General features: G+C 36.7%; 1 protein-coding gene across 1 annotated transcript in view; it reads left to right on the forward strand.

Annotated features, from left to right (window-relative positions):
* NCKAP5 (NCK associated protein 5) overlaps window positions 1-26,780 on the forward strand; it is a 776,078-nt gene that overhangs the window by 306,327 nt on the left and 442,971 nt on the right. The gene's annotated exons all lie outside the window — the stretch shown is intronic.

A 26,780-nucleotide genomic window follows, 5' to 3' on the forward strand; every position in this document is an offset into this window, starting at 1 on the left:
TTTTTTTTTTTTTTTACTTGGTAATATGCATTTAATGTTCCTCCATGCCTTTTCATGACTTGGTAGTTCATTTCTTTTTATCACCAAATAATATTCTATTGCAAGGATATACCGCAGTCTGTTTATTCACTCATCTATGGAAGGATATTTTGGTAGCTTCCATGTTTATGCAATTATGGATAAAGCTACTATGTACATTCATGTGCAGCTTTTGTGTTTATATAAGGTTTCAACTCATTTGGATAAATACCCAGAATTGGAATTGATGGATTTTTTAGGAAGCCCGTGTTTAGCTTTGTAGGATGCTGCCAAAGTGTCTTACAGACTGGCTGTACTATTTTGCATTTTCACCAACAGTGAATTATAATTCATCTTGCTCCACATCATTACCAGCATTTGGTATTGTCATTGTTTTGGATTTTAATCATTCTGAAAAGTGTATAGTGGTATCTCATTGCCCTTTTAATTTCAAGTTTCCTAATGACATATAATGCTGAGCATCCTTGCATATGCTTTTTTGCCATATGTATAACTTCTCTGGTGAGATGTGTATTCAGATATTTTTAATTAGTTTGTTTGTGACTTATTGTTGAGTCTTAAGAGGTCTTTGAATATTTTGGATACCAGTTCTTTATCAAATAAGTGTTTTTGCAAAGATTTTCTCCCAGTTTGACTTATCTTTTCATTCTCTTATCAGAGTCTTTACAGAGAATACGTTTTTTTTTAAATGTTTAGTTATTTTGAGAGAGAGGAAAGAGTGGGGGAGGGGCAGAGAGAGAGGGGGAGAGAATCCAAAGCAGCTGTGGGGCTTGATCCTACAAACCGTGAGATCGTGACCTGAGCCAAAATCACCTGACTAAGCCACCCAAGTGCCCTGAGAATAAGTTTTTAATTTTAATGAAGTCCCAATCATCAGTTTCTTCCTTCACGAATCATGCTCCTGGTGTTGTATCTAAATTACCTAGATTTTCTCTTCTTTAAACTTTTCACTGAAGTATGATGTGCATACAAAAAAGCTGCATAGTGGTAAAGCTCACTGAATTTTCACAAATGCAACCTGTGAGTGAGTGACCAAGTCAACACATAGAATGTTACCAAATGCTCATCCCTCAGTTTGAAAGGAATGTTAATATAGGACAGTTCATTTATACTTTAAAAAACAGATGTACAAATTAAAATGATTTAAAATAAATCTTACTTGAAAGGAATATCACTGATTAGATTTTAAATATCTTCAGGATGGTAGTCTCGTCTTAGTCTGAATTGAATTAGCAATACCTATTAAGTGCCTGGCACAAAATAAAGAATTAATAGTCAATGAATTAATTGATACAAGCAGTATGCTCTGTTCAGGGCTAAGGAAACAAATCACCATTTTAATGGGCAAGATGATTGAGGAACTAATGATGGAGGAAAAAATTGGTGGGGGAGGGGTCATTATAGACCAAAAATTAGAAAAGAATCATTAGTCAAAGATAGGTATTTGTTGACTACATATTACATGTACTTCAGTAAACAAATGGAAGGTTCTCAGAAGAGAAGGGTTGGTGGCATGGGGAGATAGGAGGGATGCACATAGAGCCCTTGTGCATTTATGGGGTGCAGCATAGAGCCCTGGCATTTAGTAAGATCCATCAGTGGTTCTTTGCCTAGTCTGACAGTAATCTAACTCTTGCTACAGTTTTTGTATCTGATTTTGATAACCAGTTTTAAAGGGGATGTAAAAGCAACAGAGGAATGTAGCAAAAATGATCAAAAACTTTATGCCATATGTATGAGAGATATACCTCTCATACTTTATACCACTTGTATGAGAGGTGGGGCATCTGTTAATAAAAGGCTAAAGGTTGACCTAATTATTTTCTCCTGGAACAAAGCATTTTTATGAAGAGTTGTGAGACTAATTCTTTCTTAGCTTTGTAGAAGTCTAAATAATAAGACAAAGAATTAAATTAAGGCACACAATATTTAAATCCAACAGAAGGAAAAACTTCTTGACCACCAGACATTTAAACTGCTAAAATAAAGAGAAAGAGAGAAATAAATATAGATGTTGTTTGTTTGTTTTTTTGTTTGTTTTTTAGACTATGAAGAAATGAGGCAGCAGGCAGTGATCAGTTCTGAACTATTAAAGCGCTTCCCTGCCTGTTAACAGAGGCCAGGGTGTCATGGTCACTTTGGCCCCCAAATGCCGTTTTTACTTTAAGAAAAGGCAAAAGTAATGTAAATGTAAAAATTAGACATTAAAAGTATGAAACGCACAAGTTGAACTGAGGACAAGCTGACATTTAATTAAATAACAAACTCCTAAAGGCCCTAACAGAAGAGCTTTAAGGATGTCTGTTACATTTGCATGCGCACTGCGATGTGAAGCCCTGCAATATACTGCCTTTCAGATCGGTTATCAGTCAATAAAAGTTGATATAAAACAGTGAAAATGACTTCCCTATTACCCATCGCCCTATAAGCCTTTGGCTCTTGCTAGCAACTGAAGCTTCCCTGCAAATTCCAGAATACCACTTTTAGAGGCAAATTCTATCACCCTGATGGCATTTTCTAGTTTTATTTGATCTTGAAAAACATTTCATTATGTTTAATTTAGGGAAATGAGATTTCTTTAATTACTATCAGTAGCAGCTATTAGAAGCTCAATTACGTTTGCAAATTCATTTTTAAAAGCTTTATGGTTTTCAGATAAAAATTTCTAGTTCTAACTGTGCCCATTAAAAGTTACTGTTCCTCCCTTTGGTGCCCATGCTTCCAAGAGAGAAGATAGGTTTTATAGGGCAAAATAAATAATGCTAGAAGCTGAGGATTAGCCTAAATAGGACTTAGAATCACACATGTGAATACATTTGATATTCCATTAAATGAATTGGTTTATCAAATATGTTTGCAGCTTCTCTCCCTTTGGAGTTTCATCTACCCGAAGCTCTACGGTATGAAAGGTCAGGGTGAACCAGTGGGAAGAAAGGCAGCTGAGGAGCTAGGCATGCAGATGCTTTTCATCTGTGCAAGTGCCTAGTCCTGGTTACAGTACTACAGTGAGTGATGACCACCACTATCGTTTCTAGAACAGCATCTCCATGAAGGAGTGTAAAAGTGGGGGGAGGGTCCACATAACCTTCATTTTATTGGTCTCTTGGATGCTATCAGTGGTTTTAAAAATGACTCTAATTTTATGTATTCAGGAGCTTCTTGTTCATATAATTAGATAGTTGTTGACAATAAGAAAGCTTTCCCCAAGCTGAGTGTTGCCCTTGTTCTCAGTACAGTAGCATTAACAGGCTATTGTCTCCCCTTAGAGAGTATACAGAAATAAATAAATGTATACTTTGAGGTCTAGAGAACACTGGCACCATAATAGGGCTTTGGCCTTCTCGCTCGTAATCAGAATGCATCTCATCTGCAGTATCTAAAAGAACACCTTGTGTGTAGTAGGTATTCGGTAAATGCTGGTGGTTATGACTTGTTCAGTTCTCCTAGAGTGGGAAGCAGCCATTTGCTGTACAGCCAGAGCAGTGTTTGTCCGTCCACTTGGTGGCAATTTTGAGCTAAGGCCTAGAAGTGCTATCTTGGAGCAAGAAATAGAAAGCATCTTTTGAAAAACCTTGGAGTTGGATCATTGAATTGCTTCACTGCAATGCAAAACCATCTCTGTTGGCAGGAAATATCAACTGCTGCTAATAAAAATTGTAAATGCCTTTGTTGCTGTTTGTCACGGATAAACACATGCAAGGTTCAAATGATTTAAAGTCCTTGTTCCTTGAGTTCTTTTTTTGGCTAATAAACACGAAGGCAAAGGAATGGCATAACTTACTGAAGATGTGTGCATTTGAAGGGCTTGTTTTCCTCTTTATTGTATTTGGAAGTGTTTGGTGTTATTCCCCCCAACTTGCTTTAGCTTTCACCCAGACAACTAAATACTTATTGATGGAAAAGAGTGTTATATGCTTTGGGAATTTAGTGTCATAGAGAAAGGTTGTACAGAGTACACGTTATATATGCTGCTGGCTGCCATGCTTCACATCCACTATGGATTCCCACTGGAACTTGTATTAAAGGAGGAAATCATGTGATGAACAAATAACTGGAAGTTACGTGTTCACAAATGCCAGGAACTCACAGCTTAGAGTATGTAAAAAAGTCCCATGTAAAATCATGCTTTGCATTTGGGGTCTAAAATGCAACAACTAATGTAAAAAAAAAAAAAAAAGTGGTAAAGCCATATAAAACTGTCCTGGGACAGTTGTCTCACAAAACACAAAGTCATTGTTTACATTTTGTAACCCCATTTTATCTAGCGACTGCTGTTTAACAACTTTGTCACCAGAGAAGATGTAAAAATGAACATGAGCAGTATGGTTGCAATGATTTGAAACAGTAATAAAGGACAAAGATGTATTGTTATTCTCAGAAAGCTCACCATCCAATAGCTTTCTAATTTATGAAGTTTTGTTATAGTGGAATGATTCAGCTCTAAGAGACTTGTAAACATTGCATAAGCACTGAAGTCAGTGTGTTCTTTTTTTTAATTCTTGGAGGTAGTAGTTTTTCATGCTGTTCATTCTTAGGAAAGCTGTAAGATGGTGTGGAGTTGCTTGTCAAGGCCTGGGTTTATTTTTGTGAGAAACTATTATTCCCAGAATGGAAAACATTTAGTTTAACAGCAATCCATGAATAACAAACAAAAGGATGTGTGAAGTTTTGAAGTCTTTAAAATCTGAACGAAAACCCAATTTGTGGAGTTAAATTATCAGTAAAAGAGGCACAACCCAAGGGCTACACAAGGTATAGATTACAAATTTAAGTCTTTTTCTCCCAGATCAATTCAGATGTCATGAAGACTGAATTAGTGGCTGTGGTAGGGGAGTAATTTATTTAGCACATAGTAAATATAAAAATTTTGGTAGAGAGATGGTGAAATGGTTTTTCTGCTACAGCCTGTCATGTGTATGCTAAAGGGTCTTATTGTGCACCGAATTGATTTTAATGAGTGGTTAGACTTGAAATTTTATTTCAGCATCTGAGAATATATGATTGAAAAGCACTTAAAGTTGTCAGCTCCTATTAAATCTCATAGGCTTTTGAAATGAAAAAATGGGTGCCTGGGTGGCTCCGTTGGTTAAGTAGCCGACTTCAGCTCAGGTCATGATCTCATTGTTTGTGAGTTTGAGCCGTGTGTCAGGCTCTGTGCTGACAGCTCGGAGTCTGGAGCCTGCTTCAGATTCTGTGTCTCCCACTCTCTGCCCCTCCCCCATCCCTCCCTCCCTCCCTCTCTCTCTCTCTTTCTCTCTCTCTCTCAAAAATAAATAAACATTAAAAAATTAAAAGAAAGAAAAAAATATGTTTACCTATATGACTAGTTTATCTGTACTATGTTATGACTAATATTCAGAAGTATCTAATGCTGAGATTAGTTGACATGAAGTAAGTCCCTTATAAATTGTTGAATTAAAGTGATTTGAATAATTTTTTGCATTAAATGACACTGGGAGCAAATGACTATAGACTCTATTCCCTCTCCAAGGGAGTGGGGGAAGTATCTATTCCTGAGAATAAAAATTGACAGTGGCTAATGGCTCACCTCCACACAGTAAAATATAATTCTATGTATAACACAAAATTAGTGCCTTTGTACTGAGATATAATCACACAGAGATAGATAAAATATTTATTCATAGCACACTGACAAGCACAAATATTACATGATTTCTAGAACTGTTAAAAGGTCATCCTTTCTGGAAAAATCCAAACTTAATTTTTCAGATTGTCAACAGTGGCTACATTTTCAGTAAATTTGGGGGATAGTATGTCGATTGTGTATGTTTCTCAACAAAAAGACTGTTCCCCAACTCCATAGCTTTTGAGGACTTTATGAATTTTGGATAAAAGGAATACAACCTCCTGGAAAATAAATGATTAGAATTGATTTATTTTCATGAGATGTCACCTGGTAATCTTGATTAAGGGTCCACAAATTCTATCTGAGCTGCCCCACACCCTACCTCTTTTTATAGTTTTATTGGAATATATCCACACCCACCTGTCAACATATTATCTAAGTCTACAAAGGCAGAAGTGAGTATTGGCAGCTGAGACTATAGGGCCCATGAAGCCTGTATTATTTGCCATCTGGTTCCTGATGGAAAAATTTGACCAGACCTTGCTCTAAATAGTCATGGTTTTTCAGCTAATTGGTATATGATCATCTTGGTCCTAACACATTATCATATTCTTACTGGCAAAGACAATCTCTTTTTAAGACCGTCTCTTAAGTCACTCTTGCATCCCACGTCTAACAGGGTAAGGCTAAAGGTGAGGGGTAAAATTAATGACAGTTGGTTCACCGGTTGAGGTGAAAGTTTACTAGACTGGGAAAGAAACACCTTGGTACTTTTAAGTGGAAGCAGTCAAGCTCTATGACCCTGGAATCAGATCTCCTGAGCTCAAACTCTGGCTTTGATGTTTATTTCCCATGGCTTTAGCTTCACAATCTTAAAAATAAAAAATTGCTTTGGAAATAGTGCCTCCTATCTAGTGTTGTGAAAATCCAGTGGGTATTAAATTATGTGGAAAGTGCTTAGAACTACCAGTCAGAATTCCACATCAATATCATTCCTATTTGTGATACTAAGAGCATTCCTTTCTTTTTTCTTTACTTTTAATTCTCTTGATTTTTTTCTAGAATTTCCTTTTTAATTTTCCGGAACTAGGTAGGTGCTATTTAAACGTAGGTACATGCTTCCTTGTTTTCACATCAGCGGGGATGCTGGTACAAGCCCCAGTTTGAATTTAATGCCAGTGGCTACAATGTTGTTGAGTAGATGAATCCTTTTTTCATAAAAAAAGTGAAATAAATCCACAGACTCTCTGTGCTGTAGTATGCTTTGTGCATTCAATAATTGCTTATAAAATAACATAAGTATACTGAACCCTTTGTAATTTGTGGACTGTGTGTAATTCCTCTCATTCTAAGAGATGATAGCTGCTGTTGTAGGTATTTGGATGTGATGAATGGCATTCCTGTGTAATGGCACATGTGTTTTCCTTGACCATGCTAATTAATGTCTGTTAAAGCTCGCTAATTGGAACCATTTCTTTGTACATGTTGAATCTGTTCCTTTGTTCAAAAATTCTGGTATTTCTAGTCTGTGTAAAAACATACACTTGTAGAGCAATGTACCAATATCCTCTACCAGTAAAAATGAAGGAAACAATTTTTTTAATGTTTATTTATTTGAGAGAGAGAGAGAGCGAGAGAGCGCGCAGGCAGGAAGGGGCAGAGAGGGAGGGGGACAGAGGATCCAAAGTGGACTCTGTGATGACAACAGAGAGCTTGGTATGGAGCTCAAACTCATGAACCTCGACATCATGACTTGAGCTGAAGTCAGACGCTTAAGCAACTGAGCCACCTAGGCGCTCTGATGAAACACATTTTATAGCATTCAAGACCTCATAAGAACACTTAGTTTTCAGTAATGTTAATTCCAGAAAAAGAAGATAAATTGTTCTAGGAGGGCTTTTAAATATACTAATATAATAATGATTAAAATGTTTTGTGATCTTTCTCGCTGGTTGCTTTTCTGTGTTCTTGTAGGGGTTTAATTTTAAGCGTATGTATAAAGGTTTATATTGCAAAGGAAATTAATTTATAAATGTAAATAAAAGTTTTACCTATAATTCCTACTGGTTCAGATGCAAAATTCCAACAAGCTCTTGAAAAATCTGCTCTCAACTACCTGGGAAGGGAGGCTTCACAAAGAAGGTTCAATCTTCTGTGCACAGTGACAAAGGATAGACTAGATTGTTTAGTGTTTAGTACCTTTAGGACCTCAGTTGTACTTAATAAACTAAAGTGCCTTTCAAGTCTAAAGATTTCCATTTCCCTTAAATTTCAAGACCTACAGAAAGGGAAAGATGTTAATGCATCCACATGAAACCCTAGCTGGACAGTTTGGTTGTACTCATTCAAGTCTGACTACGCTGTCCAAGTGAGACTACTTGTACGTGTGAGAGGTCTCTGAACATTCAGCCAGGAGTGTGAAGCTGGAGAGAAGCCAGAAGACTACAAACAGGGCACCTGAGAACACATTACTGTTGTTCACTTAAATTGCACACAAAAGACCTATAACCATGAATTTTGTGTGAGCTTTTTGAGATCCAGCCATGTCACAGACATTGTTTGTGGTAACTGTAGTCTACACTGGTTTTTCATGACTATTATTTGTATAATAGGGGACCATGTTTTCTGTTTGCTACCTCTTTTGATCATCTCCCACCACTTAGAAACTGAGATTATCTACTGAAATCTCCCCCTTTATTTATGTGATTAACCAAGATGTTAGTGTACTTTTAAAAGAGGTGCTCAGATTGCCTTTTAAGAATATACATTTTCCTTTTCTATAGATTAACTATACTCGCTCAACTCATTTATAAGCTTTTAATGATTTTCCCATGAAAAATGATATTTCTTTTAACCTTACCTCCCCAAATAACACACTCTAATTATTCAATATGTAGTATTTTCAATTTCTTCTAAGTTGGTAACTGTGTGAAATGAAATACTAAAGCAGTGAACCAAAACCTGTGATTAGTTCCACATTGATCTTTTAAATATTATAGTTGACCTTTTAATGGAATGATAGAATGTGAAAGTTTGCATTTGCTAACAAGGATAAGGCAGACTTCTAAAAATCATGTTGTTATAAAATTTCAGGTTTCTAATATAATCTAGTATCATAAAATAATAGAAGCTGGCAATGTAAAAACCAATCCAGATATTCTCAGGGCTTTGTTTAAAAAAATATTGAAGAGACATTTCCACAATGAAATGTGAAATAGGAAGGTATTCTAGTGTGTTTTCCAAGTGAATAAAATGTATTGTGAGAAATTAATATTAATTACTGAGGGGATGGTCCCGTAAGCTATTTCTTGGCAGATTTAAAATGAAAGCTCCAGTAGTACCTTGAACAGTCTGTTGGTGACATTATAATTATTCTCCTATTTTAGAAGAGTGAATAATTATCATAGCAAATACTCTAATTTCCCATACACATAATTACAGCCATTCAGTGAAGAAAGACAGGAATATAAGGATTCTAATCATAGAGAAAAAAAGCCTTCTTTATCTGAATAGGTTTTTTTTTTCCACCTACAATTCTGTAAAATCTAGTGGGATGAACAATAAGAACAGTAAAATGTGCTATCCCCAAATAATGGAATTAGAAATGCTTTTATAGGAAGTCACTTCAAATCCTCTAAGAAAAGAAATTTTTGACTTACCAGTTAAGGAGAAAGTGACTAAGCAGATAAGGGGTTAGAATATGAAGTTTAGGATTACATTCTCTGGGCTGCTGGGAGAAGGTAAAACATAGGCTGTGTAAAGGACAGGAAATGACACACAGGGTAAACTGTGTCTATGGGGTTTCTAAACAAAAGAAAATCTCATCACACTATCTTCAGAGTGATTAAAGACTGAAAGTTGTCATTGATAGAGTTTTTGCAAACCTAGAGCTGGCTGCCAACTAAGGGAAAGGAGTAGTGTGAGGTCAAGAGGAATCAGTTTACCTCAACAAGAGTATACTGAACACTTTTGACATGTTCAACGATATGCTAATATTCTATGGGGTTTCATTACCAAGGGCAAGGCTCAATACCTGCCTAAAGAAAAACATGTTGCTTGAAGAGATACGAGGTAATGATTACATATGAAATGCTTAGCAAGAAATATGACCTCTAATTTGAAAAAAAAAAGCTAAGTTGAATATTAGAAGCACCAATGTACGGGATAAATTAGATGGGCAGCGAAGAGACATTAGGGTGGAGAAAAGTGGCGCAGGTGTTAACCTGTACACTAAATGTAGCTGAAGTTCAAGATAGGAGTGTAGAATAGAGAACACAAGATCTTGGACCCTCTATAATAAGGAGCAAGGAGAGAAATACAGTGATTTGGATTTTGAAATGGAAGCGAAATCTGCTGAAGCTGCCATTCATTTGCCTACTGGACATTGTGGGATAGACAGAAAAGGAACAGAGTGGGGGTGAACTGGGGAATAAATCTAGGACCATTCTAAAGTCTAAAGATTCATTCAGGGCAGAGAACTGGAAGTAAAAATCCTCAAAGAACTGAGATCCTCCCCATTCTGCATATGAAATATACTGCATCCATAAAACAGAAGAGAATACTTACAATTTCAATCAGGTAGGATGGCACTTAAAAAAAATGACTTCTGAGAACTCCCAAAGGGATAGAATAATTAATTGCTACTGTTAATTGTGATCAATTAACGTGACAACAGAGAAAGATTTGTGACCAGAGGAAAAGAAGGAACCACTGACTTCTTATAAGAGGACCCAGTGGTAGGGTAAATGAAGCTGTTTTCTAAGTAAAGTTGAAAATTGAACCTTTTGACCACACAAACTCAAGGAAATGATTGGGGTAAAAGAAAGAATGTGTCTGAATTAGGCAGCTGACCATGGATAACAAGCTTACTAACTCATTTAGTTTATTACTCAATGTTTTGCTCTCCTTGGTCAGCCCCCATAATGATCAGATACTCACAGGGCTTGGGAGGAAATGGCTTTCTGAGAAGCTTGGGGAAGTCAAAGTCAGTGAGCCAGAAAACCCTGTGGAAAGGTTTTTTCCAACTCAAGGAACCATTGCTAATGAATGACAGTAATAAAAAAGAAGCAGTCTATGATTGTCCCTGTTACAGTAGTCCTTCACTTCTGGAGTCTACCCTGAGGAAGAATTATCTTGCTCAAACATCATTTAGATTCTGTCATTCTTCTCAAGATCTACCGAGACCTACAGTTGTTTGGGAATCAAATTAAATCCAGTGCCTCTGGGGTCTGCATTTTACCACCTCTCTTCCCAGTTGTGTGCTGTCCCATGTTACCTTTTTAACATCGCCTTGCCTGTTTTACACTAGCCCCGGAAACCATGCCCTTAGCCTCTTCAATCCACAGCTTCACCCACCTAGTTATCTGTCAGGGGATGCCAGTCACCTTTATCATTATCAAATGAAATCCACACTATGACTAATCTCCCACATACGTACACCCTCCCCATCTTAGAAACATTAGATTTCATCTCCTTATACTCTTCATATCTTTAGTAATTATGTTTTTCCTTGATGTATTAGGGAAGGAAAGATTCTCTACCTTCTTAAGGTCTCTGACTGGGTCTAAGAATTAAACTGATATGAGACAGACTGTAAGAAAAAAGCTCACAATTTTTTTTTAATTTTTACATATACATGGGGGCCTTTAAAAGAGAATGAAGACCCAAAGCAGGAAGCTTTTATACCTTTTAGACAAAGAAACAACCAATGTGTGAAGAATTGACAAGACAGATGGATTAGGGCTCGGTGTAGAAGGGTAAAGAAGTAACTAGGAAGATAAGGGTTAGTTTTCCAAGGTTTGATTGTACAGATATTTTGGCCCCCAATTCCCTGTCTCTGGTGATAAGAATGCCTTACTTCCTCATTACTGTAGGAAGGGCACCTCTCGCATGGGGATTTAATGACCTGTTGCAGGGAAGAGGGGAGGTCGGAGTGACCTTTTTGCCTCTGACAGTTTCTCAAACTCTCTAGCTTAAGATATTCAGTATAGCAGGGTGCCATATTTTGGAGTAAGGTGTCCTAAACCCCATCACCATAATTATGACTAAGTTCATGGGTATATAACATGTGGGAGTTGAAAGGGACCATACCATTTTAAAAGGAGGTCCAAAGAGGGTAATTGTATTTCCCAAAGTTGCACAGCCATCTAATAGAAGAACTGAAAAGATAATAACCCAGACTACCAGCCTCATGCTTACTCCACCCACTGGAATCATGATGGTGAAAATCAGGACACTTAAGGTGATAAAAAATGTGGGAAATGGAGCAATGTATAACTTTCCAATTTTTGTCAGCTGTATGATAATATAATCAAAACTGTGTTACATTATATTGTGGATATAGTATTGCTGTTTTATTTTTCACTTATAGCTCCAATTGATAAATAATACAGATCATTGACTATAAGCAAAGGACAGCTTCATTTTCTCTCTTTGTATAGGATACCACAATTTCTTATAATTTGTTCCAACATGCCTTTACAAACCATATCAATATTGAGATGCCAAGCCTTCATTTTATTGTGCTTCTCCGTATAACCCACCCTGGAAATAGTCCTTCCATAAAGCTCACATCTGTATTCCTTTGCTAAGTAAAAAAAAAAAAAAAAAAACATATTCATATGCATAATTTTTGCCTAAGAAAGTTTAATCTTATGGAGTGACTCACCTGTGGCACTTTTCTTTTAGAGCTCCTGTCTAGCTTGAGGACATTTTTAAGATCCTCCTAAGTGCCCATCTGTCTTCTTTACCCTTGAAATTTCCTCCTCTTTCCCCCTACTCTCTTATTCATTTCTCTCACTCACCATTTCTCCCCCTTCTCACTTTTTTTTAAACCAAGCTCTGTATATTTTTTGTTGTTGTTGTTAGAATAAAAGCTTTGTCTCTCTTGGGCGATGTTATCAGCACTGCGGATGTACACTGCACTGCTTCTATCCTAGCATCTCAAAATCTGATTCTGATTCTTCTGTTACAGCCAACAGTGTGGGCTTTAAAAAAAAATCAATTCTTAGGTTCCTTATCTGTTTCTCTGCTTCTGGGATAACTGAATCTTTCATAACTAATGGAGATATCGAATTCAGAGAACCTTATGGGGAAAATATATTGCAATTTGTGTAAAAAGCAAAAATGAGGCTGCAATTAGATGTAATAACTGTAGCTTAATTCAGACCCCATTTTACATTGGCTTGCTAGAAATTGGTTAATATAGAGTTTTTCCCATTAAAAATGAGTTTTCATGTAAATATAACATTTTGATTTTGTTGCTGATATGTGTTTGGTTTATGGACTTGTGAAGATAAAAATCACTTGCCAATTTTAGGTTTTCAATAGGTAGCAAGAGAATTAGAATGGTTATTTGGGGTCTTTGTATAATCTTAAAATGTGTCAGTATACATTAGATGTTAATTGGTGAACAAATGGCAGTATCTGTGACTGTCTGGCCACCATTTAATAAGCAAATCTAAGCACATCTTGAAGTTCTGAATTGATTATTGAGTCTTAATACCACACTTTATGTTTGTATTACTGAATCAAATGTACCTATCTTTCCTAATAGTCTAGTTTAAAATCTCCATTGTGTAACATGTGACTTGTTTGCCAGATTCTGCATTTCTTGAATGAGTTCATATATTTTTTTCATCAATACCCAAGAATATCATAATCCTTATGACCTTCTCTAATGGCCTCTTTTCATTTCTTACTTTAGATCCTTTTATTAGATTATTTTTTAATGTTTTTTTTTTTAATTTTTGAGAGAGACAGAGACAGAGACAGAGTGCGAGCAGAAGAGGGGTAGAGAGAGAGAGAGACAGAGAATCCGAAGCAGGCTCCAGGGTCTGAGCTGTCAGCACAGATCCCGACACAGGGCTCAAACCCACAAACTGTGAAATCATGACCTGAGCCAAAGTCGGATGCTTAACCTACTGAGCCACCTAGGCGCCCCGATCCTTTTGTTATTTAAGAGTAGTAGTATTTTTCCCACGATTCTTTGATCATAAAATGTTTGACAAGAATATTATAACTTGGACACAGTTTAGGAAATCTTTTGAAATGTACACATATAGTGAATACCTTTCTACATATTATTATGTATCTCTTTTAATGTCGTCTACGTAGAATACCTCTGGATAAGTTGATGCCCCATGTCACTCACTATTCAGGACTTACACAGAGTACCTGGAGCATATGTGGGAGACACCTCTCTTGTTAGAGCAGGTGTTTCACCTGACACATGACCATGTATGATGGTGCTAGAATTTTCATAGCAAGTAAAGAAAATTCTTCTTTCTTTTCCAAATTCTTTGAATTTTCTATAACTAACTTTGCTAGTAGCATACTAGCTAGTAGCTAGAATTACCAAATATAATTAGGCCTAAAATAGAGTTATTTATTGACTTTCTATATTTGAAATTCAGTGTTAATATCTCAGTATTAACCCCTGAAGTTTTGGCACCCTACAGATCAAGCCATCTGTTTAAAATGATACTAGGTAGTGGGATTAAAAAATAATGTTTTTTAGGGATGTCTAAACACAGCATTTTCTGCATTCTAGATGATATCTGTGATTAATCTTTCAGTTCCTACATTAAAATGTATTAAAATTTGATCCACTCAAACACATTTTGAGCATTTTAAAAATAGTCTATAACTACAATATTTATTTAATATGTAGTGATTCTTAAAAACTAAAATTTTTATGAAATTTATCAAAAGTAACTAAACTACATTAGATGAAAAAGTTATATAATTCTAGTTAGTCATATCTTATTTTTATATGAGAGTTTCAAGTTTTTATAGTGCTTTACTGTACATTATTTTGCTCATTCCTCCCAGTGATCCTATGAAATTGGCTTGGACAATTTTACTCTCTCTAGTATGCAGAGGAAACTAGCTTAAAACATTTAACTTTTAAGTGGTTTGTCCAAAACCGTGTGAGTAGCAAATGCAGTCTAAACTAGAAGCTGGTAGCATTCACCATTTTCTATTTAAATATTTTCTCATTCTGTTATTTAGAATTCATTTTTTTGCCACACAGTAGTCAGGTGATAATTGCAAATTCTTTACCAGATCCTATTACTCACTTGATTGCAATGAATTACTGTTTTACTCAGGATGCGATCATATATCCTTAATACAATCTTCATGGTCCCCCATGGCCCATGCGTTGCTCTCTGTACCTCTATCGCATGCCATTCCCATCCCCTTGCTCAGCAGGCTCCAGGCATACTGGGCTACTCTTCCTTCTTCACATATGTGACTGAAGACCCTTCCCAGGAAGAGTGCTGGTCCCTTCTCTTTACTTGGTGACTCCTAGTCATCACAGAGGTCTCATTTTATTTTTTTATTTTTATTTTTTTAATGTTTATTTATTTTTGAGACAGAGACAGCATGAATGGGGGAGGGTCAGAGAGAGAGGGAGACACAGAATCCAAAACAGGCTCCAGGCTCTGAGCTGTCAGCACAGAGCCCGATGCGGGGCTCGAACTCACGGACCGCGAGATCATGACCTGAGCCGAAGTCGGATGCTGAACCGACTGAGCCACTCAGGCGCCCCAACAGAGGTCTCATTTTAAATGTTAATTCCTCAGAGAAGCCTTCCTGTAAGCCACCAAACACTATCACTTGCTCTTGTCATCTTTCAGCAAACCCTTAATTATCCATCAGTTTATGCTGATAACATTCACCTGTGTGATAATTCATTTAGCACCTGCCCTCTTCACTGTGTGTAAATAGGCTGCTGTCAGGAACCTTTTCTATTCAACTTCTTGCTGGTCTCCTGGTCTGGTCCAGTGTCTGGCACCCTGTAACTTCTCAGTAAACATTTGTGATCTGAGTGGAATGAATAAATCCATGTGGGTTTTGCTCAAATACATGTGGGTACATAGCTCTTTTTTTATGTTTATTAGAATATATAGATTTTTATCCATTTCCTGGGAACATGCAGATAAAAATGGCTTTTCAATACTTGAAACAATTTAAGCAAGTCTAACAAAATTATCAGGAGAGAAGTTTAAGAAAATGGAATGGATTATCTAGGGAAATTGTGGAGTTTTCTTCCCTGGGGGCTTAATCAGAGGATAGTAATTAAGTTTGAGGAAGTTTAAGGTCTCTGTTAAGCCCTTAAATGAAATAGAGACGAGATCTCTACCTCTATGAGCTAGAACAAGATCACTGGTATACATAATACACTTTTCTTTTTGTTTGTATGTTTGATTCTTTGTCAAAGGCCCAACTCTTTGCTTGTGCCCAAATAGGGAAAGGACTTTGGAATTTTGCTTTTGATTCAGATTTATTTTTCTCAACTGTGATACACAGTCAGCTTCATTATAACACAAACCTTGCATTCCTAAAACTCAATGCACATGGCTTGTGGGAAAAATGGAAGTAGGACACAAGAGTCAAAAACTTGGTCATAACACATTAAAAAAAAGACAGAAATCTAATAAAAATGACAGCTAAGTTTTACGTGTGTTAAATGGTTAAGAAATACATAAATACTACAATAAATATGCTACTTCACCTTGAAAAAAGACAGGCAGTTGGCTTGTGGAAGGGGTCATTGGAAGGGCAGGCTCCAGCTTGTGAGTTATTGTTAAATGGTGGCAGGAAGGCTGCCTGAAATCAGAGGGCAAGTTGTGCCACCAGATATGGGTGGGGTGGCTCGTAATGGGCACACTAAATGAGGGCCCATCTGTCTTAGATATGTATGATTTGTGTTCTTTCTACACTAGGTTCAGCAGGCTGCAGTTTTCTGTGTTCACTTCATGTTTCTTGTGAATGACATCAGGCATAAGCAAATGTGAGATTTGGGTCATGCTCACATTGTCCCCTAACAGAGCCATTACCTTAAAACACATTTACGCTTTTAAAATAAGTGTTAAGAGGTGGTCCAGATGGTGTTGTAGGAAGATCCTAAACTACCCTCCTCCAACAGATACACTGAATTTACAACTACATATGGAAAAATTCTCTCTGAAAACCATCTGAACATCTCTTTCACATCAGATGGGAAAAGTCCTTTTCTCATTCAGGAGGGTAGGAGAGGCTGAGATCCAGTCTCACTGTAAACCACCCCCAGCTCAGCCACTTGCAGTTGGGAGGGAATTCACAAATCCAGGGCCTCTCCTTAAGGAGTGAAGGGTTTGTAGCTTATATCAGGCACTCTAACTCTTAAGACCAATACTTGAGAGATGAGCCCCCAAAACATCTGCTTTGAAGACTCCTGGGGCTTGCCTCCATGAGACCCAAAGGCTTTATAGTGAACTAAGAAACAGCTCTTAAAAGGCTCATGCACACACTGGCTCACCCCAGGGTCTGGCTCAGGAGTAGCAGTTTGAAAAGCATCCAACTATATGTGAAGGAGTTTCATTTGCTAATCTTAAAGCATCCATTGAAGGGGCACGTGCCTTTTGGCATTCTCTCCAGGGATGGAGGCACAGACAGATGCCATCCTTAGACTCTGCCTCTGCCTCACTAATGCCACTATGCTGCAGTGACATTATCTCCCAAGAGGGAAGCTTTTACACATACCTGCTTTCCTGGTCTTTTACACATATCTGGTTCCCTGGTTTCTTTACATCTGATACCCTGGTGATTGTGGCTGCTACCAGAGGACCAACTGAGCAAATGGATCTGGAGACCAAAGTGGCTTGTGTTCCTGAAAACCATGGGAAACCATTGGAGAGACAGTTCTTGACAAATTACCACCCCAGACCGTCACTGTACATGAACTGAAACACACCAGTCTTTGCAAGGAGGTGTATTTGTGTGTCCGGGAGCTTGGGTCTAAGGTGCAAGCCCCTGGTCTGCCACCCCGCTAGAGGCCTAAAGAAGTGCTCTTAGGGACTACATCCCAAGTTTGGGTGACATGTCCAAAGTAGGGATGCTTAGGGTTAGAAGAGAATAAAACTGGGATCAGAATGCTGGGAAATGTTAACCAGTAAAGACCGGACACAGGAAGAAGAACAGAAAATGAAGCTGAGGGCCAGAAAATGAAATGAGGGCCCAAAGGTACTTAGTCATGATCTTGCATCAAGAAGAATAAAATACTTAGGAATAAATTTAATTAAGGAGGTAGAAAACCTGTCTATCAAAAAGTGTAAGACCTTAATGAAAGAAAGAAGACACAAATAAATGGAAAGATATTCTGTGCTTGTGTATTAGAAGAATTAATATTGTTAAAATGTCCATACTACCCAAAGCAATCTACAGATTTAATGCAATCCCTATCAAAATTCCAGTGACATTTTTTACAGAAATAGAAAAAAACCCTAAAATTTGTCTGGAACCACAAAAGAGCTTGAATAGTGAAAGCAGTCATGAGAAAGAAAAACAAGGCTGGAGACATCAGGCTCCTTGACCTCAAACTATATTACAAAGATATCATAATTAAAACAGTATTGTATTGGCATAAAAACCAAACACAAAAATCATTGGGACAGATCAGAGAGCCAGAAATAAATCCATGATTATACAGTCAATTAATTTACAGCAAAGGGGACAAGAATACACAATATGAAAAGGGCAGTCTCTTCAATAAATGGTGTTGGGAACACTGCCTGACCACCTGCAAAAGAATGAGACTATAATAGTATTTTACACTACATGCAAAATTTAACTTAAAATGGATTAAAAATTTGAATGTAAGACTCAAAACCGTAAAACCCCTGAAAGGAAAACTGGGCAGTAAGCTACTTGACGTAGGTCTTGGTTTTGATTTTTTAGATCTGACTCCAAAAACAAAAGTAAACAAATGAGATCAAACTGAAATAAGCTTCTGTGTAGCAAAGGAAACCACCAATAAAATTAAAAGGCCACCTATTGAATGTGAGAATGTATTTTCAAATCATATATCCCATCAGGGTTAATATTCAAAATACATAAAGAACTACAATAAATAGCAAAAAAATATGATTTAAAAATGGGCAGAGGATCTGAACAGACATTTTTCCAAAGAAGACAAGCAGATGGCCAACAGACACATAATCACCTCACACCTGTTAGATGGTTGTTATCAAAATCAAAGCAAAACAAAAAATAAGAAGCATTGGTGAGGATGTGGAGAAAAGGGAACCCTTGTGCACAGTTGGTGGGAATGTGAATTGGTGCAGCCACTATGGAAAACTGTATGGAAAATCCCGAAACAATTAAAAAGTAGAAGTATCATATGATCCAGCAATCCCAACTTCTGGATATTTATCTGAAGAAAATGAAAACATTAATTAAAAAAATATATGCCCCCTATGTTTGTTGCAGCATTATTTACAATAGCCAAGGTATGAAAACAACCTAAGTGTCCAGGATGGATAGATGAATAAAGAAGACGTGATACATACATACACACACACACACACACACACACACACACACACACACACAATGGATTACTACCCAGCCACACACACACAAAAGGATTCTTGCCATTTGCAACAACATGGCTAGACCTTGAAGGCACTAAGCTAAGTAAAATAAGTCAGACTGAGAGAAAAACAAATACCATATATACTCACTCATATACAGAATGTAAAAACAAAACCAACCTCAGCCACAAGGGAAACCAAACTGATAGATTCAGGGAACAGATTGGCAGTTGTCAGAGGGTAGGAGGGATGGGGGTTGGGCAAAAGAGGTGAAGGGTGTCAAAAAGTACAAACTTATAAGTCATGGGGTGTGTAATAGCATAGCAATTATAGTTAATAATACTATATTGCATATTTGAAAGTTGCTAAGTGAATAAATCTTAAATGGCCTCATCACAAGAGAATAAAAAGAAAAACTTTGTAACTATGCATTATGATGGAGGATCACTAGACTTCTTGTGGTGATTATTTTTCAATGTATACAAACATTGAATCATTATGTTGTACATCTGAAACTAATATGTAATATGTCAAATATAAAAATGAATAAAGGATAGGGGCACGTGGGTGGCTCAGTTGGTTAAGCATCTCACTTCACCTCAGGTCATGATCTCACTTTGTGGGTTCGAGCCCCATGATGAGCTCTGTGCTGACAGCTCAGAGCCTGGAGCCTGTTTCAGATTCTGTGTCTCCCGCCCTCTCTGCCCCTCCTCTGCTTGTGCTCTCTCTCTCTCTCTCAAAAATAAATGTTAAAAAATTTTAAAAATAAATAAATAAAGGATTAAAAGATTAAAAAATAAATGTTAGAGCAGAACTGACTATCCCAAGGGGAAAAAAAGTTGGGGTTTGGAGGGAATCTTGTGGTCAGAAAAAAATACTTGGTTCTAGTCCCAGAGCTATCATTTCTAACAGTGGAACCAACCCTGAGCAAGCGCCTTCCATCTCTTTATATCATTTTCTTTATCTTTAAATGGCATTGATAACTATTGACTTTGTCAAGTTGTCCTGAGGACTAGATGAACCAATGAAGGAGGAAAATTTTGTAAATTGTAAAGTTTTCTCCAAACTCAAAATTTTTCTCATAGAACTTATTTCATAGGTAGAAGCATCAACTAAAGAGGAACATGGAGTTGAAAGTTTACCCACTCAGAGTCAGTTTTTGCTGAGAAAATTATGCAAACCTGCCTTTTTAATGAAAGTAAAGTCCATGACTCTAAACAGAATGAATAATGTATGGCTGGCAAAGTGTCCTGTGAACATATGTGTCACATCACTTAGACTTAGCCCGTGGGCCAGTGTTTGTGTTCCTGTTGTAGCTATTTAGGTACAATGGTAAGAAAAGCCAAGGAGGAGAAAGGGAAGAGGTGAACTTGCTAAATACAACTGGGAGAAATACAAAAGTGATCTTCAGTGAGTTTTGAAAAACACAGAGCTTTTTTTAAGATGGCTTCTTACAGCCAGCCCAGCCCATGGGTTCTATGGAAAGAGAGATGCCATAGAAATTTGGCCTCATCCAATACTGTAACCCAGATTTCTGTGATACTGTTTTTTACTAACTGCTCTTCAGTACCTAGCAGCACCATATAAATAACACTCAACTATTCTGCGTCTCTCACTCCCAAAACTCCCCGCAAACCTAGGGGAAAATCAAAATTACTTTGGGGACAGATCAGTTTATATCCAGGGTACAACTATTAAAAAAAAATCTGGCCAGTCTATTGACACATTCTACTGTTATTTTTATCCATGTTTTATAATTTGGGTAAAATTTTTTCCCTACATTTAGAAAGTAGATGTGGCTTAGAGTCAAGCTTTGATGGTTTAATTGAAATACACACCATTTAAAGGGAATATATTTTAGTAAACAACTTTTGCCTCATTAGTCCTAGAATTCCCTAGAACTTTCACTGTTTTGTAAGGCTATCATTTTCCTTTTATTTGAAAAGCATTAACAAATTGAACAGAAAAAATTATTCATATGGAAAATGCGCTCCCTTTTTAGATTTTGGGGATTCATCAATATGACAATGCGTGAATCTATGTAACATTCTTTACTTGTGAAGGAAGAAGGGATACTGTCTTCTCTGCTAAAATTCACCCTTTTTTTATAGGATGTGCTTTTTAACTATTTAACATACACCATTTGTGTTGTTTTGGGAACCAAAGCACAGTCTTGCAAATTCTATAATATAGGTAACTTATCCATGTTCCTTTTGGTCCAGTGAGTTTATACAGAGAGGAGTGTTGATTATGTATAATAACAGAGTAGATTTTATTTTCATATTTTTATTGTGGTGAAATATATGTAATAAAATATAAATATATTTATATTGAGGGCACTTGTTGGATGAGCACTGGGTGTTATATGGAAACCAATTTGACAGTAAATTGTATTTTTATTTTTATTTTTATTTATTTTTTAAAATATTTATTTATTTTTGAGAGAGAGGCAGAGTGTGAGTGGGGGAGGAACAGAAAGAGAGGGAGACACAGAATCAGAAGCAGGCTCCAGGCTCCAAGCTGTCAGCACAGAGCCCCACACGGGGCTCGAACTCACAAACCCCGAGATCATGACCTGAGCTGAAGTTGGCTGTTCAACTGACTGAGCCACCCAGGCGTCCCTGACCTGACAGTATATTATATCAAAAAAATAAAATATAAATAAGGAAACAAATAAGAAATAGTGAAATAAATACTAAAATAAATAAATGATAAAATGCATGTAATATAAACTTTGCCATTTTTTTTCTCTATAGGTTTGACTTTAGTTAGCATGTTTTCTTTTTAAACCATGTTTTTCTCCTTTGCCAAAGATGCAGGAACATGACAGAAAAAAGATTTGAGTTTGATTTTACTTTTTCTGAATCTGACAGAAGTAACTGATTTTGTGGAGATTAAAAATTGACCACCAACGAGATTGAGACAGAAGTTACAGGCCTGACTTAGCTAAGCGCCAGTTCAAGAATCAATAAGCAAAACATTTCCAGTGTGCTAAGTACAAAAATACATATGCACATTATATGTAGTCCTAGTCTTAAACGGATGTTTATATAGGTGGAGAATCATGATAAATGCACATGAAAAATAATAATAGAAGAAAGTAAGTAAGAGCGTACAGGGTGGTAAAGTGTGTAGGTGGTGTGGAAATCAGGGAAGGGAGACAGACTTGATGTGGGGAAGTTCCAGAGAGGTGGCTCAAAGCTGAACCTGGAAGCTATCTTAATTTTGAATACAGAGACCTGAAAGGACTTGTTGCCCTCCCAGGAGGAAGGGCGTGGTCAAAAATATACAGGAAAGGGAATGCGCAAATATTTTTAGAAGATCTTGATTTATTTCCAGATCATACTCTAATGCTTCTTTCATGATCCTCAGGAGAACTTTTCCCCCATGAATTAGAGCTAGAGAAAGTCCACCTTTCCTATCACTCCTGGTGAATATGTCTGATGCAGTGAATTGCATTTCATCCTAGGTAATCTATAGTTCAGAGTCACCTTGTCCTATTTGGAGCCTGCAGTCTCTGCTTCCCTTCTCCCCTGAAAGAATGTAGGTCCCTCAAAGGCAGGCATTGAACCGTTCTTTGTTTTTTATCAGAAGATAATCTATTCTGCATGCAAAATACTTAATTTAGTAGAAACCATAGCCATAATAGAATGACATGCTAAAAAAAAAAAAAAAGTAGTTCTAGTAACAAAACTAAAACAAAAACAAAAAGACATTAGCATGGGTGAATCAGTAACATCAGGAGGATCTGAGTTTGCATACTTTTTACCAGTTCTGTGGCTGTTTTTTTTCTTTCCAATTTTTTATTTAAATTCTAGTTAGTTAACATATAGAATAATATTGGTTTCAGTCATACAATTTACTGATTCATCACTTACACATATAACAGCCAGTGCTCATTACAAGTGCCCTCCTTAATGTCCATCACCCATGTAGCCCATTCCCCCACCCACCTCCCTCCATCAACCCTCAGTTTGTTCTTTATCATTAAGTCTCTTGTGGTTTGTTTCCCTCTGTCCTCTTCCCTCCCACTTCCCATATGTTCATCTGTTTTGTTTTTTTTTAATTCCACATATGAGTGAAATCATACAGTATTTGTCTTATGCCGATTGACTTAATTTTGCTTAGCATAATATACTATAGTTCCAACCACATCATTGCAAATGGCAAGATTTCTTTTTTTCGTGAGAGAGTAATATGTCATCGTTTGTGTGTGTGTGTGTGTGTGTGTGTGTGTGTGTGTGTGTGTGTGTGTGTGTATACACCACATATTCTTTATGCACTCATCAGTCAGGGGACACTTGGGCTCTTTCCATCATTTTACTAGTGTTGATAATGCTGCTATAAACATTGGGATGCATGTATCCTTTAAATCTGTAATTTTGTATCCTGTGGGTAAATACCTAGTAGTGAAATTGCTAGGTCATAGGGTAGTTCTATTTTTAAGTTTGTGAGGAACCTCCATACTGTTTTCCAGAGTGGCTGTACCAGTTTGCATTCCCACCAACAGTGTAAGAGGGTTCCCCTTTTCCAGAATCCTCACCAACATCTGTTGTTTCCTGAGTTGTTAATTTTAGCCATCCTGATAGGTGTGAGGTGGTATCTCATGGTGGTTTTGATCTCAATTTCTCTGATGATGAATGATGTTGAATATCTTTTCAAGTGTCTATTACCCAGCCAATGTCTTTTTTGGAAAAATGTCTTTTCTGGAAAAATGTCTTTTCATGCCTTCTGCCCATTTCTTAACTGGGTTATTTGGTTTTTTTGAGTGTTGAGTTTTAGAAGTTCTTTATATATTTTGCATACTAACCCTCTATCAGATATGTCATTTGCAAATATCTTCTCCCATTCCATAGGCTGCCTTTTAGTTTTATTGATTGTTTCCTTTGTTGTGGAGAAGCTTATCTTGATATATTGCCAATAGTTCATTTTTGTTTTGTTTCCCTTGCCTCTGGGGACCTATCTAGTAAGAAGTTGTTCCTGCCAAGGTCAAAGAGGTTGCTGCAAATCTTCTCCTCTAGGATTTTGGTGGTTTCCTGTATCACATTAAGTCTTTCATCCATCTTGAATTTGCTTTTGTGTATGGTATAAGAAAATGGTCTAATTTCATTCTTCTGGACAGATCAAAACCACTGTTTCCTGTCCAGTTTTCCCAATGCCATTTGTTGAAGAAAGTGTCTTTTTTCCATTGGATATTCTTTCCTGCTTTGTTAAAGATTAGTTGATCATGTAGTTGTGGGTTCATTTCTGGGTTTTCTATTCTGTTCCATTGATCTAAGTATCTGTTTTTGTGTCAGTACCATACTGTGTTGGTGACAACAGTTTTCTTATATAAGTCCTGAATCATGATGCTTCCAGCTTCACTTCCCCCCCCCCCCCACCTCCCCTCAGGATTGCTTTTGGCTCTTCAGGTCTTTTGTGGTTCCATACAAATTTTAGAATTGTTTATTCTAGCTCTTGAAAAATGCTGGTGGTATTTTAATAAGGATTGCATTAAATAGGTCTAATGCTTTGGTTAGTATAGAGATTTTAACAACATTTGTTCCTCCAAGCCATCTGCATGGAGTTTTTTCCCATTTCTTTTTGTCCTATTCAATTTCTTTCATAACTATTCTGTTGTGTTCAGAGTATAGATCTTTTACCTCTTTGGTTAGGTTTATTCATAAGTATCTTACTGTTATTGGTGCAATTGTAAATGGGATTGATTCCTTAATTTCTTTTCCTGCCATTTTATTACTGGTGTATAGAAATGCAGCAGATTTCTGTGGATTGATTTATATTCTCCAAGTTTGCTAAATTCATGCATCAGTTCTAGCAATTTTTTAGAACCTTTCAGGTTTTCTACTTAGAGTATCATATCATCTACAAATAGTGAAAGTTTGACTTCTTCCTTGCTGATTTGATGACTTTTTATTTCTTTCTGTTGTCTGAGAGCTAAGGCTAAAGCTTCCAGTATTATGTTAAATTGTAATGGTGAGAATGGACATCCCTGTCTTATCCCTCACTATAGAGGAAAAACTCTCAGTTTTTCCCCATTGAGGATGATATTAGTTGTGGGTCTTTTATATATGGCTTTTACAATGTTGAAATATGTTCCATCTATACCTGCTTTGTAGAAGGTTTTTTATCAGGAATGGATGCTTTCAAATGCTATCACATGCCTTTTCTTCATCTATTGACAGGATCATATGTTTCTTATCCTTTCTTTTATTAATGTGGTGTATCACATTGATTGATTTGCAAATATTGAACCAGCCCTGCAGCCCATGGATAAATCCTACTTGATGGTGGTGAATAATTCTTTTAATGTTCTGTTGGATTCTATTTGCTAGTATCTTGTTGAGAATTTTTGTATCCATGCTCATTAGGGATATTGGCCTATAATCCTCATTTTTAGTGGGGTCTTTTTATGGTTTTGGAATCAAGGTAATGCTGGCCTCTAAGAATGAGTTTGGAAGTTTACCTTACATTTCTGTTTTTTGGAACATTTGGAGAAGAATAGGTATTCACTCTTCTTTAAATGTCTGGTAGGATTCCCTTGGGAAGCCATCTGGTCCTAGACTTCACTGGGAGATTTTTTATTACTGATTCAATTTCTTTGCAGCTTATGGGTCTGTTCAAATTTTCTATTTCTTCCTGTTTCAGTTTGGTAGTTTGTATGTTTTTAGGAATTTTTCCATTTTTCTCAGATTTCCCAGTTTGTTGGCATATAATTTTCCATAGTATTGTCTTATAATTGTTTATATTTCTGTGGTATTGGTTGTGATATCTCCTCTTTCATTCATGATTTTATCTTTTTGGGTCCTTTCTATTTTCTTTTTGTTAAGTCTGACTAGGCAATTTTATTAATTCTTTTGAAGAACCAGTTCTTAGTTGTTTTTCTTTTCTGTATCATTTTCCCCCCTATATAATTTATTTCTGCTCTAATCTTTGTTATTTGCCTTCTTCGGCTGGCTTTAACATTTATTTGCTGTTTCTTGTCTAGCTCCTTAAAGTGTAAGTTTAGGTTGTATATTTGAGAACTTTTCTTGCTTCTTGATGTAGCCATGTATTGCAGTATACTTCCCTCTTAGGACTGTCTTTGCTGCATCCCAAAGGTTTTTGGACTGTCATGCTTTCATTTTCATTTGCTTCCATGTATTTTTTAAATTTATTCTTTAATTTCCTGGTTAACCTATTCATTCTTTAGTAAGATGTTCTTTAATTTCCATGCATTTGTGGTCTTTCAAAATGTTTTCTTGTGTTTGACTTCAAGTTTTATAGTGTTGTGGTCTGAAAACATGCATGGTATGATCTTGATCTTTTTGTACTTGTTGAGGACTGATTTATGACCTGTATGTGATTTATTCTGGAGAATGTTTCATGTGCATTCAAAAAGAATGTTTATTCTGCTGCTTTAGGATCTGTTAAGTCCATCTAGTCCATTGTGTCATTCAAAGCTTTTGTTTACTTGTTGATTTTCTGTTTAGATGAGTGTTCCCCCGTTTTGTCCATCCTTGTAATTGCATCCATTCGGTTTTGCATCTCAGTTACAGCATTCTTTAAATTCAGTGTGACTAGTTTTTCATTCTTCTATCTCTCTGTTAAGGGGTTCTCTAGTGTCATCTATGCTTTCCTCAAGCCCAGCTAGTATGTTTATGATTATTGTTTTAAATTCTGGTTCAGACATCCTATTTTTTTTTCTGTATAATTAAATTCCTGACTGTGACCACTTACCGTTCTTTCTTTTCAGGTGACTTCCCCCATCTTGTCATTTTGTCCGGGTCACTGTTTTTGAATGTGTGTGATTGTTAGGA

Source organism: Panthera uncia (assembly GCF_023721935.1).
Source record: "Panthera uncia isolate 11264 chromosome C1 unlocalized genomic scaffold, Puncia_PCG_1.0 HiC_scaffold_3, whole genome shotgun sequence".
Taxonomy (NCBI): domain Eukaryota; kingdom Metazoa; phylum Chordata; class Mammalia; order Carnivora; family Felidae; genus Panthera; species Panthera uncia.